Source organism: Arachis hypogaea, chromosome 6, assembly GCF_003086295.3.
Source record: "Arachis hypogaea cultivar Tifrunner chromosome 6, arahy.Tifrunner.gnm2.J5K5, whole genome shotgun sequence".
Lineage (NCBI taxonomy): Eukaryota > Viridiplantae > Streptophyta > Magnoliopsida > Fabales > Fabaceae > Arachis > Arachis hypogaea.
In genome coordinates, this window is record NC_092041.1 from 14,714,038 (window position 1) to 14,727,222 (window position 13,185).

Genomic DNA, 13,185 nt, shown 5'->3' on the forward strand with positions numbered 1-13,185 from the left:
CAAGTGCACTGGGTCGTCCAAGTAATACCTTGCGTGAGCAAGGGTCGATCCCACGGAGATTGTTAGTATTGAAGCAAGCTATGGTCATCTTGTAAATCTTAGTCAGGCAAACTCAAATGGATATAGTGATGAACGAAAATAACATAAAAGTAAAGATAGAGATACTTATGTAATTCATTGGTAGGAACTTCAGATAAGCGTATGAAGATGCCTTCCCTTCCGTCTCTCTGCTTTCCTACTGCCTTCATCCAATTCTTCTTACTCCTTTCCATGGCAAGCTCGTGTAGGGTTTCACTGTTGTCAGCAGCTACCTCCCATCCTCGCAGTGAAAACTAATGCTCATACACTCTGTCACAGTGCGGCTAATCACCGGTTTGGTTCCCTCCCCTACCGGAATAGAATCACTCTTTTGCGTCTGTCACTAACGCCCAGTAGGTTACAGGTTTGAAGCACGTCACAGTCATTCAATCATTGAATCCTACTCAGAATACCACAGACAAGGTTTAGACCTTCCGGATTCTCTTGAATGCCGCCATCAGGTCCTGCCTATACCACGAAGACTCTGATCTCACGGAATGGTTGGCTCGTTTGTCAGGCGAGCACTCGGTTGTCAGGCGATCAACCATGCATCGTGCAATCAGGAATCCAAGAGATATTCACCAAGCCTCAAATGCTTGTAGAACAAGAGTGGTTGTCAGTCACTTTGTTCATGAGTGAGAATGGTGATGGGCGTCAATCATCACCTTCATCAAGTTGAAGAACAAGTGATATCTTGGAACAAGAACAAGCGGAATTGAATGGAAGAACAATAGTAATTGCATTAATACTCGAGGTACAGCAGAGCTCCACACCTTAATCTATGGTGTGTAGAAGCTCCACCGTTGAAAATACATAAGCATAAGGTCTAGGCATGGCCGAATGGCCAGCCTCCCAATGATCTAAGATAGCATAAAAATGAAGATAGCTACCAAAGTCCTCTTAAGATCTAAAGTGATCAAAAGATCTCTAATACAATAGTCAAAGGTCCTACTTATAGAAAACTAGTAGCCTAAGGTGTATAGAAATGAGTGAATGACATAAAAATCCTCTTCCGGGCCCACTTGGTGTGTGCTTGGGCTGAGCAATGAAGCAAATTTCGTGTAGAGACTCTTCTTGGAGTTAAACGCCAGCTTTGGTGCCAGTTTGGGCGTTTAACTCCCATTTGGGTGCCAGTTCCAGCGTTTAACGCTGGGATTTCTTGAGGTGACTTTGAACGCCGGTTTGGGCCATCAAATCTTGGGCAAAGTATGGACTATCATATATTGCTGGAAAGCCCAGGATGTCTACTTTCCAACGCCGTTGAGAGCGCGTCAATTGGGCTTCTGTAGCTTCAGAAAATCCACTTCGAGTGCAGGGAGGTCAGAATCCAACAGCATCTGCAGTCCTTTTTGGTCTCTGAATCAGATTTTTGCTCAGGTCCCTCAATTTCAGCCAGAAAATACCTGAAATCACAGAAAAACACACAAACTCATAGTAAAGTCCAGAAAAGTGATTTTTAACTAAAAACTAATAAAAATATACTAAAAACTAACTATATCATATCAAAAACATACTAAAAATAATGCCAAAAAGTATACAAATTATCCGCTCATCACAACACCAAACTTAAATTGTTGCTTGTCCCCAAGCAACTGAAAATCAAATAAGATAAAAAGAAGAGAATATGCAATGAATTCCAAAAACATCTGTGAAGATCAGTATTAATTAGATGAGCGGGGCTTTTAACTTTTTGCCTCTGAATAGTTTTGGCATCTCACTCTATCCTTTGAAATTCAGAATGGCTGGCTTCTTTAGGAACTCAGAGTCCAGATAGTGCTAATGATTCTCTTAGTGAAGTATGATGATTCTTGAACATAGCTATTTATTGAGTCTTGGCTGTGGCCCAAAGCACTCTGTCTTCCAGTATTACCACCGGATACATACATGCCACAGACACATAATTGGGTGAACCTTTTCAGATTGTGACTCAGCTTTGCTAAAGTCCCCAATTAGAGGTGTCCAGGGTTCTTAAGCACACTCTTATTTGCCTTGGATCACAACTCTTTATTTCTTTCTATTTTTTTTCGTTTTTCTCTCTTTTTTTTTTCGATTTTCGATTTTTTTTTTGAAAGTGCTTTTTCTTGCTTCAAGAATCATTTTAATGATTTTTCAGATCCTCATTAACATGTCTCCTTTTTCATCATTCTTTCAAGAGCCAACATTCATGAACCACAAATTCAAGATACATATGCACTGTTTAAGCATACATTCAGAGAACAAAAATATTACCACCACATCAAAATAATTAAACTATTATAAAATTCAAAATTCATGCAACTCTTTCTTTTATCAATTAAGCACATTTTTATTTAAGAAAGGTGATGGATTCATAGGACATTCATAACTTTAAGGCATAGACACTAAGACACTAATGATCACAAGACACAAACATGGATAAACATAAGCACTAAAAATTCGAAAAACAGAAGAACAAATAACAAGGAAATTAAAGAACGGGTCCACCTTAGTGATGGCGGCTCTTTCTTGCTCTTGAAGATCCTATGGAGTGCTTGAGCTCCTCAATGTCTCTTCCTTGTCTTTGTTGCTCCTCCCTCATGATTCTTTGATCTTCTCTAATCTCATGAAGGATGATGGAGTGTTCTTGGTGCTTCACCCTTAGTTGTCCCATGTTGGAACTCAACTCTCCTAGGGAGGTGTGTAGTTGCTCCCAATAGTTTTGTGGAAGAAAATTCATCCCTTGAGGAATTTCAGGGATTTCATGATGAGTGGGATCTCTTGTGTACTCCATCCTTTTCTTGGTGATGGGCTTGTCCTCATCAATGGGGATGTCTCCTTCTATGTCAACTCCAACTGAATAACAGAGGTGACAAATGAGATGAGGGAAGGCTAACCTTGCCAAGGTGGAGGTCTTGTCCGCCACCTTATAGAGTTCTTGGGCTATAACCTCATGAACTTCTATTTCTTCTCCAATCATGATGCTGTGGATCATGATGGCCCGGTCTATGGTAACTTCGGACCGGTTGCTAGTGGGGATGATTGAGCGTTGTATGAACTCTAACCACCCTCTAGCCACGGGCTTGAGGTCATGCCTTCTCAATTGGACCGGCTTTCCTCTTGAATCTTGCTTCCATTGTGCGCCCTCTTCACATATAACTGTGAGGACTTGGTCCAACCTTTGATCAAAGTTGACCCTTCTAGTGTAAGGATGCTCATCTCCTTGCATCATAGGCAAGTTGAACGCCACCCTCACACTCTCCGGACTAAAATCCAAGTATTTCCCCCGAACCATAGTAAGATAATTCTTTGGATTCGGGTTCACACTTTGGTCATGGTTCTTGGTGATCCATGCATTGGCATAGAACTCTTGAACCATCAAGATTCTGACTTGTTGAATGGGGTTGGTAAGAACTTCCCAACCTCTTCTTCGGATCTCATGGCGGATCTCCGGATATTCACCCTTTTTGAGTGAAAAAGGGACCTCGGGGATCACCTTCTTCAAGGCCACAACTTCATAGAAGTGGTCTTGATGCACCCTTGAGAGAAATCTATCCATCTCCCATGACTCGGAGGTGGAAGCTTTTGCCTTCCCTTTCCTCTTTTTAGAGGTTTCTCCGGCCTTGGATGCCATAATGGTTATGGAAAAACGAAAAAGCAACGCTTTTACCACACCAAACTTAAAATGTTTGCTCGTCCTCGAGCAAAAGAAGAAAGAAGAGAGTAGAAGAAGAAGAAATGAGGAAGAGGGAGATGGTGGTGTGTTCGGCCAAAGAGGGGGAGAAGTGGTGTTTAGGTTGTGTGAAAATGAAGGGTTGAAGAAGGGTATATATAGGAGAGAGGGGGTAGAGGGTTCGGCCATGATGGGTGGGTTTGGTAGGGAAAGTGGTTTGAATTTGAAGGGTGAGGTTGGTGGGGATTTATGAAGGATGGATGTGAGTGGTGAAGAGAAAGATGGGATTTGATAGGTGAGGGGTTTTTGGGGAAGAGGTGTTGAGGTGATTGGTGAATGGGGGAAGAAGAGAGAGAGTGATGGTAGGGTCCTGTGGGGTCCACAGATCCTGTGGTGTCAAGGAAAAGGCATCCTTGCACCAAATGGCATCAAAATCCACGTTTTGACCCATTTCTGGCGTTAAACGCCGGGCTGGTGCCCATTCCTGGCATTTAACGCCAGGTTCTTGCCCTTTACTGGCGTTTAACGCCAGTCTGGTGCCCCTTTCTGGCGTTAAACGCCCAGAAGGGTGCCAGACTGGGCGTTAAACGCCCAACTGCTAGGCTGACTGGCGTTTAAACGCCAGCAGCATCTTCCTCCAGAGTGTGCTGTTTTTCTTCCTGTTTTTCATTCTGTTTTTGCTTTTTTCATGGATTTTGTGACTTCTTATGATCATCAACCTACAAAAAAGAGAAAATAACAAAGGAAAATAGTTAATTATAAAACATTGGGTTGCCTCCCAACAAGCGCTTCTTTATTGTCATTAGCTTGACAGAGGACTCTCATGGAGCCTCAGAAATGCTCAGAACCGTGTTGGAACCTCCCAACACCAAACTTAGAGTTTGAATGTGGGGGTTCAACACCAAACTTAGAGTTTGGTTGTGGCCTCCCAACACCAAACTTAGAGTTTGGTTGTGGGGGCTCTGTTTGGCTCTGTTTTGAGAGAAGCCCTTCATGCTTCCTCTCCATGATGACAGAGGTATATCCTTGGGCCTTAAACACCAAGGATTCTTCATTCACTTGAATGATCAACTCTCCTCTATCAACATCAATCACAGCCTTTGCTGTGGCTAGGAAGGGTCTGCCAAGGATGATGGATTCATCCATGCATTTCCCAGTCTCTAGGACTATGAAATCAGTAGGGATGTAATGGTCTTCAACCTTGACCAGAACATCCTCTACAAGTCCATAGGCTTGTTTTCTTGAGTTGTCTGCCATCTCTAGTGAGATTTTTGCAGCTTGTACCTCATAGATCCCTAATTTCTCCATTACAGAGAGGGGCATGAGGTTTACACTTGATCCTAAGTCACACAAGGCCTTCTTGAAGGTCATGGTGCCTATGGTACAAGGTATAGAAAACTTCCCAGGGTCCTGCCTCTTTTGAGGCAATTGCTGCCTAGACAAGTTATCCAGTTCTTTGGTGAGCAAAGGGGGTTCATCCTCCTTAGTCTCATTTCCAAATAACTTGTCATTTAGCTTCATGATTGCTCCAAGGTATTTAGCAACTTGCTCTTCAGTGACATACTCATCCTCTTCAGAAGAAGAATACTCATCAGAGCTCATGAATGGCAGAAGTAAGTCCAATGGAATCTCTATGGTCTCATCTTGAGCCTCAGATTCCCAAGGTTCCTCATTGGGGAACTCATTGGAGGTCAGTGGGCGTCCATTGAGGTCTTCCTCAGTGGCGTTCACTGCCTCTTCTTCCTCCCAGAATTCGGCCATGTTGATGGCCTTGCACTCTCCTTTTGGGTTTTCTTCAGTATTGCTTGGGAGAGTGCTTGGAGGAAGTTCAGTAATTTTCTTGCTCAGCTGACCCACTTGTCCTTCCAAATTCCTAATGGAGGACCTAGTTTCAGTCATGAAACTTTGAGTGGTTTTGATTAGATCAGAGACCATGGTTGCTAAGTCAGAGGTATTCTGCTTAGAATTCTCTGTCTGTTGCTGAGAAGATGATGGAAAAGGCTTGCTATTGCTAAACCTGTTTCTTCCACCATTATTGTTATTGAAGCCTTGTTGAGGTCTCTGTTGATCCTTCCATGAAAGATTTGGATGATTCCTCCATGAAGGATTGTAGGTGTTTCCATAGGGTTCTCCCATGTAATTCACCTCTTCTATTGAAGGGTTCTCAGGATCATAAGCTTCTTCCTCAGATGAAGCTTCCTTAGTACTGCTTGGTGCATTTCGCATTCCAGACAGACTTTGAGAAATCATATTGACTTGTTGAGTCAATATTTTGTTCTGAGCCAATATGGCATTCAGAGTATCAATCTCAAGAACTCCTTTCTTCTGACTAGTCCCATTGTTCACAGGATTTCTTTCAGAAGTGTACATGAATTGGTTATTTGCAACCATTTCAATCAGTTCTTGAGCCTCAGTAGGCGTCTTCTTCAGATGAAGAGATCCTCCAGAAGAGCTATCCAAAGACATCTTGGACAATTCAGAGAGACCATCATAGAAAATACCTATGATGCTCCATTCAGAAAGCATGTCAGAGGGACACTTTCTGATTAATTGTTTGTATCTTTCCCAAGCTTCATAGAGGGATTCTCCTTCCTTCTGTCTGAAGGTTTGGACTTCCACTCTAAGCTTACTCAATTTTTGAGGTGGAAAGAACTTTACCAAGAAGGCATTGACTAGCTTTTCCCAAGAGTCCAGGCTTTCTTTAGGTTGAGAGTCCAACCATGTTCTAGCTCTGTCTCTTACAGCAAAAGGGAATAGCATCAGTCTGTAGACCTTAGGGTCAACCCCATTAGTCTTGTCTGTGTCACAGATTTGCAAGAACTCAGCTAAAAACTGATGAGGATCTTCCAGTGGAAGTCCATGGAACTTGCAATTCTGTTGCATTAGAGAAACTAATTGAGGCTTAAGCTCAAAGTTGTTTGCTCCAATGGCAGGGATAGAGATGCTTCTCCCATAGAAGTCGGGAGTAGGTGCAGTAAAGTCACCCAGCACCTTCCTTGCATTGTTGGCATTGTTGTTGTTTTCGGCTGCCATTTGTTCTTCTTCCTTGAAGAGTTCGTCCAGGTGCTCTAAAGAGAGTTGTGCTTTGGCTTCTCTTAGCTTTCTCTTCAAGGTCCTTTCAGGTTCAGGATCAGCCTCAACAAGAATGCCTTTGTCTTTGCTCCTGCTCATAAGAAAGAGAAGAGAACAAGAAAATGTGGAATCCTCTATGTCACAGTATAGAGATTCCTTGAAGTGTCAGAGGAAAAGAAGAGTAGAAGACAGAAGTAGAAAATTCGAACTTAACAAAGGAGATGAAGTTCGAATTTTGCATTAAGGGATAGTGTTAGTCCATAAATAGGAGGATGTGAGAAGGAGGGAAGTGATTTTCGAAAATTAAGTGAAAAATTTTGAAAACATTTTTGAAAAACATTACTTAATTTTCGAAAATGAAAAGGGAAAAGAAATCAAATGATTTTTGAAAAAGATTTTGAAATTAGAAATCAGAAAGATTTGATTGAAAACTATTTTGAAAAAGATGTTGTTAGGAAGATATGATTGGTTTTAAAAAGATGTGATTGAGAAGATATGATTTGAAAAACATTTTAAAAAGATTTGATTTGAAAATTAAAAACTTGACTAACAAGAAAAGATATGATTCAAACATTAAACCTTTCTCAACAGAAAAGGCAGCATACTTGGAATGTTGAATCAAATCATAAATTGATAGTAAGTTTCTTTGAAAAAGGAAAGAAGTAAATTTTGAAAAAGATTTGATTGAAAAATTGATTTGAAAAAGATTTGATTTGGAAGAGATTTTGAAAACTTAGAAAAAAATCGATTTGAAAACAAAATCTTCCCCTTCTAGCCATCCTGGCGTTAAACGCCCAGAATGGTATCCATTCTGGCGTTTAACGCCCAAAATGCACCCCTTTTGGGCGTTAAACGCCCAACCAGGTACCCTGGCTGGCGTTTAAACGCCAGTCTGTCCTTCTTCACTGGGCGTTTTGAATGCCCAGCTTTTTCTGTGCAATTCCTCTGCTGTATGTTCTGAATCTTCAATTCTCTGTATTATTGACTTGAAAAGACACAAATTAAAAATATTTTTGGATTTTTAATAATAAGGACAAACCAAAATGCAACAAGAATCAAATAACAATGCATGCAAGACACCAAACTTAGCAGTTTGTATACTACTGACACTAACTAAATGAAAATGCATATGAGACACACAAGACACTCAAGTCAATTAAATTCAAAGATCAGAGCAAGTAAATCATCAAGAACATCGTGAAGATCACTAGGACATATGAATGCATGCAATTGACACCAAACTTATGATGAGACCCTAGACTCAAACAAGAAATATTTTTGGATTTTATGATTTTGTAAAATTTTTTTTTTGTGTTTTTCGAAAATTAAGTGGAAAAAGGTATCAAAATTCTTAATGAGAATTCCAGGAATCAGTGCAATGCTAGTCTGAGACTCCGGTCCAGGAATTAGACATGGCTTCACAGCCAACCAAGCTTTCAAAGAAAGCTTCGGTCCAAAACACTAGACATGGCCAGATGCCAGCCAAGCCTTAGCAGATCACTGCTCCAAAAGCAAGATTTGATGAGAAATCAACAAGCTCTTGTGGTGATGAGTTGAAACCTCGGTCCAATGAGATTAGACATGGCTTCTCAGCCAGCCAGATTTCAACAAATCACCATGAAACTCTAGAATTCATCTTCAAGAATTTCGAAAAAAAAATAAATACCTAATCTAAGCAACAAGATGAACCGTCAGTTGTCCAGCCTAAACAATCCCGGGCAATAACACCAAAACTTGATGTTGCTGCCGGATCTTGGCACTGATGTTACCAAACGCTTGCTCAAAACTTGAACAATCCCCGGCAACGGCGCCAAAAACTTGGTGCGCGAAATTGTGAACATTACTTTTTCACAACTCTCATAATCCCCGGTAATGGCTCCAAAAACTTGGTAGCTGAATACCATGGCATTACACAACTTCGCACAACTAACCAGCAAGTGCACTGGGTCGTCCAAGTAATAAACCTTACGCGAGTAAGGGTCGATCCCACGGAGATTGTTAGTATTGAAGCAAGCTATGGTCATCTTGTAAATCTTAGTCAGGCAAACTCAAATGGATATAGTGATGAACGAAAATAACACAAAGGTAAAGATAGAGATACTTATGTAATTCATTGGTAGGAACTTCAGATAAGCGCATGAAGATGCTTTCCCTTCCGTCTCTCTGCTTTCCTACTGCCTTCATCCAATTCTTCTTACTCCTTTCCATGGCAAGCTCGTGTAGGGTTTCACTGTTGTCAGCAGCTACCTCCCATCCTCGCAGTGAAAACTAATGCTCATACACTCTGTCACAGTGCGGCTAATCACCGGTTTGGTTCCCTCCCCTACCGGAATAGAATCACTCTTTTGCGTCTGTCACTAACGCCCAGTAGGTTACAGGTTTGAAGCACGTCACAGTCATTCAATCATTGAATCCTACTCAGAATACCACAGACAAGGTTTAGACCTTCCGGATTCTCTTGAATGCCGCCATCAGGTCCTGCCTATACCACGAAGACTCTGATCTCACGGAATGGTTGGCTCATTTGTCAGGCGAGCACTCGGTTGTCAGGCGATCAACCATGCATCGTGCAATCAGGAATCCAAGAGATATTCACCAAGCCTCAAATGCTTGTAGAACAAGAGTGGTTGTCAGTCACTTTGTTCATGAGTGAGAATGGTGATGGGCGTCAATCATCACCTTCATCAAGTTGAAGAACAAGTGATATCTTGGAACAAGAACAAGCGGAATTGAATGGAAGAACAATAGTAATTGCATTAATACTCGAGGTACAGCAGAGCTCCACACCTTAATCTATGGTGTGTAGAAGCTCCACCGTTGAAAATACATAAGCATAAGGTCTAGGCATGGCCGAATGGCCAGCCTCCCAATGATCTAAGATAGCATAAAAATGAAGATAGCTACCAAAGTCCTCTTAAGATCTAAAGTGATCAAAAGATCTCTAATACAATAGTCAAAGGTCCTACTTATAGAAAACTAGTAGCCTAAGGTGTACAGAAATGAGTGAATGACATAAAAATCCTCTTCCGGGCCCACTTGGTGTGTGCTTGGGCTGAGCAATGAAGCAAATTTCGTGTAGAGACTCTTCTTGGAGTTAAACGCCAGCTTTGGTGCCAGTTTGGGCGTTTAACTCCCATTTGGGTGCCAGTTCCAGCGTTTAACGCTGGGATTTCTTGAGGTGACTTTGAACGCCGGTTTGGGCCATCAAATCTTGGGCAAAGTATGGACTATCATATATTGCTGGAAAGCCCAGGATGTCTACTTTCCAACGCCGTTGAGAGCGCGTCAATTGGGCTTCTGTAGCTCCAGATAATCCACTTCGAGTGCAGGGAGGTCAGAATCCAACAGCATCTGCAGTCCTTTTTGGTCTCTGAATCAGATTTTTGCTCAGGTCCCTCAATTTCAGCCAGAAAATACCTGAAATCACAGAAAAACACACAAACTCATAGTAAAGTCCAAAAAAGTGATTTTTAACTAAAAACTAATAAAAATATACTAAAAACTAACTATATCATATCAAAAACATACTAAAAACAATGCCAAAAAGTATACAAATTATCCGCTCATCAAGTTCCTACCAATGAATTACATAAGTATCTCTATCTTTACCTTCATGTTTTATGCATTTATCACCCATATCCATTTGAGTTTGCCTGACTAAGATTTACAAGATGACCATAGCTTGCTTCATACTAACAATCTCCGTGGGATCGACCCTTACTCGCGTAAGGTTTATTACTTGGACGACCCAGTGCACTTGCTGGTTAGTTGTGCGAAGTTGTGTTAATGCCACGGTATTGAACACCAAGTTTTTGGGGTTCATGACCGGGGATTATGAGAGTTGTGAAAAGTATTGTTCACAATTTCGCGCACCAAGTTTTTGGCGCTGTTGCCGGGGATTGTTCAAGTTTTGAGAAAGCTTTTGGTCCGGTAACATCAGTGCCAAGATCCGGCAACAGCACCAAGTTTTTGGCACCGTTGCTGGGGATTGTTTGAGTTTGGACAACTGACGGTTCATCTTGTTGCTTAGATTAGGTATTTATTTTTTTTGAAATTCTTGAAGATGAATTTTAGAGTTTCATGATGATTTGTTGAAGTCTGGTTGGCTGAGAAGCCATGTCTAATCTCATTGGACCGAGGTTTCAACTTATCATCACAAGAGCTTGTTGATTTTTATCAATCTTGCTTTTGGAGCAGTGATCTGCTAAGGCTTGGCTGGCCTTTGGCCATGTCTAGTGTTTTGGACCGAAGCTTTCTTTGAAAGCTTGGCTGGCTGTGAAGCCATGTCTAATTCCTGGACCGGAGTCTTAGACTAGCATTGCACTGATTCCTGAAATTCTCATTAAGAATTTTGATATCTTTTTTCCACTTAATTTTCAAAAAACACAAAAAAAATTACAAATTCATAAAATCCAAAAATATTTCTTGTTTGAGTCTAGTGTCTCATGTTAAGTTTGGTGTCAATTGCATGTTTCTGTTCTTATTGCATTCATGCATGTGTCTTAAGGATCTTCAAGTAATTCTTGATGATTTTCGTTCTCTGATCTTTGAATTCAATTGACTTGAGTGTTTTGTGTGTCTCATATGCATTCTCATTAGTGTCAATAGTATACAAACTGCTAAGTTTGGGGTCTTGCATGCATTGTTATTTGATTCTTGTTGCATTTTGATTTTTCCTTATTATTATAAAAAAATCCAAAAATATTTTTAATTTGTGTCTTTTCAAGTCAATAATACAGAGAATTGAAGATTCAGAACATTCAGCAGAGGAATTGCACAGAAAAAGCTGGGCGTTCAAAACGCCCAGTGAAGAAGGACAGACTGGCGTTTAAACGCCAGCCAGGGTACCTGGTTGGGCGTTTAACGCCCAAAAGGGTAGCATTTTGGGCGTTAAACGCCAGAATGTGCACCATTCTGGGCGTTTAACGCCAGGATGGCTAAAGGGGGAAGATTTTGTTTTCAAATCAATTTTTTTTTTAGTTTTCAAAATCAAATCTTTTTCAAATCAATTTTTCAATCAAATCTTTTTCAAAATCATTTTCTTTCCATTTTCAAAGATACTTGCTACCAATTAATGATTTGATTCAACATTTCAAGTATGTTGCCTTTTCTGTTGAGAAAGGTTTAATGTTTGAATCATATCTTTTCTTGTTAGTCAAGTTTTTAATTTTCAAAATCGAATCTTTTTTTTAAAATGTTTTTCAAATCATATCTTCTCAATCACATTTTTTTTAAAACCAATCATATCTTCTTAACCACATCTTTTTCAAAATAGTTTTCAATCAAATCTCTTTGATTTCTAATTTCAAAATCTTTTTCAAAAATCACTTGATTTCTTTTCCACTTTCATTTTCAAAAATCAAGTAGTGTTTTCAAAAATGTTTTCAAAATCTTTTACTCAATTTTCGAAAATTACTTCCCTCCTTCTTACATCCTTCTATTTATGGACTAACACTATCCCTTAATGCAAAATTCGAACTCATCTTCTTTGATAAGTTCGAATTTTCTACTTCTGTCTTCTACTCTTCTCTTCCTCTGACACTTCAAGGATCTCTATACTGTGACATAGAGGATTCCACATTTTCTTGTTCTCTTCTCTTTCTTATGAGCAGGAGCAAAGACAAAAGCATTCTTGTTGAGCCTGATCCTGAACCTGAAAGGACCTTGAAGAGAAAGCTAAGAGAAGCCAAAGTACAACTCTCTTTAGAGGACCTGACCGAATTCTTCAAAGAAGAAGAACACATGGCAGCCGAAAACAACAATGCCAACAATGCAAGGAAGGTGCTGGGTGACTTTACTGCACCTACTCCCAACTTCTATGGGAGAAGCATCTCTATCCCTGCCATTGGAGCAAACAACTTTGAGCTTAAGCCTCAATTAGTTTCTCTAATGCAACAGAATTGCAAGTTCCATGGACTTCCATTGGAAGATCCTCATCAGTTTTTAGCTGAATTCTTGCAAATCTGTGACACTGTCAAGACTAATGGGGTTGACCCTGAGGTCTACAGACTTATGCTATTCCCTTTTGCTGTAAGAGACAGAGCTAGAACATGGTTGGATTCTCAACCTAAAGAAAGCCTGGACTCTTGGGAAAAGCTAGTCAATGCCTTCTGGCAAAGTTCTTTCCACCTCAAAAATTGAGTAAGCTTAGAGTGGAAGTCCAAACCTTCAGACAGAAGGAAGGAGAATCCCTCTATGAAGCTTGGGAAAGATACAAACAATTAATCAGAAAGTGTCCTTCTGATATGCTTTCTGAATGGAGCATCATAGGTATTTTTTATGATGGTCTCTCTGAACTGTCCAAAAATGTCTCTTTGGGATAACTCTGCTGGGAGAGGATCCTCTTCATCTGAAGACAGACGCCCTACTGAAGCTCAATGAACTGAAATTGAAATGGTTGCAAATAA

The 13,185-nt window shown here is 40.4% G+C and overlaps 1 non-coding gene across 1 annotated transcript; it reads right to left on the reverse strand.

The window, feature by feature from the left end:
- Positions 1 to 12,921: 12,921 nt before the first annotated feature.
- Positions 12,922 to 13,029, reverse strand: LOC112699807 (small nucleolar RNA R71). The gene has a single exon (XR_003152745.1). It is a non-coding gene; the product is annotated as a small nucleolar RNA R71 (small nucleolar RNA).
- Positions 13,030 to 13,185: the final 156 nt, after the last annotated feature.